Below are 3,683 nucleotides of genomic sequence, written 5' to 3' on the forward strand. Positions count from 1 at the left end.
CCTATCTATCTGTCTATAATCCTATATCGTCAGATATCAGTCTTTCTCTTACTTGTGATATCTCTCATTGCTGTCTTTCTCTCTCACTCCTTTACTTTTGGGGATATCTCTCATTCTCTGTTCTCTACTCATCACTCTTTCTCTTTTGCTCCTCTCTCCTTTCCTCTCTCTCTCTCAGCTCACTCACTATTCCGTTCTGCTAGGGAAACTCGTGCTCCAAGTCCCCTGACCCCCTCCCATCATCTTGCTCGTCCATACTTATATTCTACTCTCTCTCATCGTCTCTCTCTACTCTCTCGTCTTTCTTCTCTCCTGCTCTCTCTCTCTCTCTCTCTTCTCTTGCTTCATCTCTCTCATCCGCTCCTCACTCACTGACTCTCACTCCCACTCTCTCTCTCCTCTCCATCCTCTGATCTCTCTCTCTCTCTCTCTCTCCTCTCTCTCTCTCTCCTCTCTCTCTCTCTCGTACATCTTCTCTCGCTCTCTACTCCTCTCTCTCAACACACACCTCTCTCTTCTCTCTCCTCCCATCTCCTACGACTGTAACGTCTCTCTCTCTCTCCCATCCCTCCCTCCTGTAATCTCTCTCTATCACTCTCTACTAACTATCTAATCTAATCTCTCTCTTCTCTCTCTCTCCTTACTAATCTCTCTCTCTCGTCTCTCTGCATTCTCTCTCTCTCTCTTCCTCTGCCTCTCTAAACTCTCTCCTCCACCATCTATCACCTCCTCTCTCTCATGTCTTCTCTCCCTCTCTCTCTCTCTCCTGGGCTCTCTCTCTTGCTCTACGTTGCTCCCATCTCCATCAACAGACACTCTCATTCCTCCTCCTCCTCATCTCGCTCCTCTCTCTCTTACTTCTCTCTCTCTCTCCTCCCTCTAGTTCTACCATATCTCTCTCCTTCCATCTGCTCCTCTCTCCTAACCTCCTCCCCTCTCTCCTGCACGTTCCACACTCTCCATCTCTCCCTTCTCTTCTCCTTCTCCATCTCTCCCTTCCTCCCCCTATTACCCTCTCCAACATCATCTCTTCTCTCCCCTCTCTCTTCCCTCTCCGCAGGATCTCCCGGCTGCTCCCTCTACTCTCTCTCTCTCTCTCCTTCGGCGATTGCTCTCTCTCCTCTTTCTGCTCTCTCCTCTCATCATTCTCTCATCTCCTTTCTTCGGGCTCTCTCGTCTCATCTCTCTCTCTCTTTCTCTCGTGGCTCTCTCTCTCCTCTCTCTCTCTCTCTAGCTCTCTCTCTCTCTCTATCTCTCTCCGCGTTTCTCCACTCATTCTAGTCTCAATCGCTCTCGTCGAGATATATAGCTCTCTCCTACTGTATCTCTATCTGCTCGCTCTCAGATGATACTCTTTACTCCCCTTCTCTATCTATCGCTATTTATCCGATCTCTCTCTCTCTAGCTCGCACATCAACTCATTTCTGTCTCTCTCTCTCGCTCTCTAGCGCTGAGACTCTCTATCCTCATCTCTCATCTCTATCGCGTTCTCTCTCTCTCTCTCTTTCGATCGTCTCTCTCTCTCTCTCTCTCTGTCTCTCTCTCTCTCTCACGCTCTCACTGCTCTCTATCTCCTCCACTCTCCTCTCTCTATGCTCTCTCCCACTCTCCTCATCTCATCTCCCTCTGGTGCTCTCTCTCTCTCTCCCCCACCTCTTTCTCTCTCCCTTGCTCTCTCGCTCTCTCCTCTCTCATCTCTCTCTCTCACTTCTCTCTCTCTCTCCTCTCTCCCCCCTTCTCTTTTCTCATCTCCCCGCTCTCACCTCGCCTTCTCCTCTCACTCTCTCATCTCTCTCTATCGCTCTTATCTCTCTCTATCTCCCTCCCTCCCTCAGTCTGTCCGAGCGCGCTCGCGCTCGATCGCGCTCTCTCTCTCCTTGGAACGAGCTCTATCGTATTCTCATCATCTCTAAGATAGCTATGTCTCTCTGTCTCTCTCTCTTCTCTCTCTCGCCTCTCCTCGCATAGATTGTTAGCGAGCTCCTCTCTCTATTCTCCTCTCTCTCTCTCGCTCTCTTAACACTCTCTCACTCTCTCCGCCACTCACATCACTCTCTGTCTCTGTCTCTCTCTCTCTCTCCCCTCCTCCTCGTCTCTCTCTCTCTCTCATTAGATAGCTCTCTCTCTCTCCGCCTCCTCCTCCTACTCCTGCCTCTTCCTCATCCTCGCTATTTCTTCTTCAAGAACAAAAATTCTCCTTTGAATAATTATCGCTTCCAGTGGCAACGGGGAAAAGATGATCGAAGGGTAAAAATATCCAAAACTTTAATCCTGTCTTAGGAGTCAAGATTTCGTGTAGTGTAGATTAATGATTTTAAACTTCCCGGTGATCTGTTATAAAAATGTTTTGCAACTTTTCATTTGGGGGTGTTTTTCTCTTTTTTTCTTTTTTTTTTGTGTTGCGTGTGGATTTGTGTGTGTGTGTGTGTGTGTGTGTGTGTGTGTGTTTATGTACGTGTGTGCTTGTATAGTGTAATGGTTTAAAAAAAAAATTGTGTTGTTGAGCTGTGATCTTTTGTGTTGTGTTTGTTGTATGAAATTGAGAGGTTTATTGTGAATTGTGTGTGTGTTTAATGTACGTGTGTGACTCTGCTATAGTGTATGTATGTGGGGTTTGTGGCTGTCTTGTTTTGTGGTAGTGTGTTAGTTTATTGCACGTTGTTTGCTTGTATAGATGTATGGTTATTGTAGTGTTGAGTGTGTCTTGCTCGACCTGTGTGGTCGGTGTGTGTGTGTGTGGCGTCATGTGTGTGATCGTTGTTGAGTTATGATAAACACCCCAGACATTATCAACCGTGTGTGCTTTGTATATAGTGTATAGTAGGTATATGTCGAGTGATGATTTGTGTCGTTTTGATTTTTTTTTTTTCGAGTGTGGTAGTGTTGTGATTGTCAGAGAATGAGAGAGATAGGGAGAAGTAATTGAGAAAGAGAGAGAGAATAAAAGAGAGAGAAAGGTAAAAAAAATATATAAAAAAGAGAAAACGTGAACACGAGATTAACATAGGAGTATATATATATATATATATGCATTTAGGCATGCACGTTGAGGAGCGTGTTGTTGGCCATTGCAAGAGTGTAAGAATCGAGAAAGAATAATGAGATTTTTTGTTCAACACGATAACACAACATATTCTCGTCTCCCCACGTTAAGTAACATAGCAAGTTTACGAACTTCATATTTTATGTTGTTCTCTTCCAACATAGATTAGAGTGCAGCAGGGCATCTACTATACTAGGAAACGCATACATTTTCCAGAACACTTGTCCAGAGTGGCAGGCAGACTGGAGAAGACCAGGATCTCTTGTCGTTTTTTTTCTCGTTTTTTTTTCGTTTTTTCGTATTTTATGAAGTCAATAGCATGCTTGGATTTTTCTTGCTTGTTCAGGATGTTATTACTGACGTTTACGGGGTATTTATGTGTGTGTCTGTGTGTGTGCATACATATATGTATATAAGTAAGAGTGTTTATATATATATATATATATATATATATATATATATATATATATATATATATGTATGTATGTATGTATGTATGTATATACACACATATATGTATGCGTGTGTGTGTGTGTGTGTGTGTGTGTGTATGTATGTATGTATGTATGCATACACACAGACACGCATAAACTTTGTCTTTTAAGTATGCTCATAAAAACAGTCTAGTAGTATAAGATCT

This window comes from Penaeus japonicus, unplaced genomic scaffold (genome assembly GCF_977035675.1).
Source record: "Penaeus japonicus unplaced genomic scaffold, GWHDUDI00000001_assembly GWHDUDI00000003, whole genome shotgun sequence".
Classification (NCBI taxonomy): domain Eukaryota; kingdom Metazoa; phylum Arthropoda; class Malacostraca; order Decapoda; family Penaeidae; genus Penaeus; species Penaeus japonicus.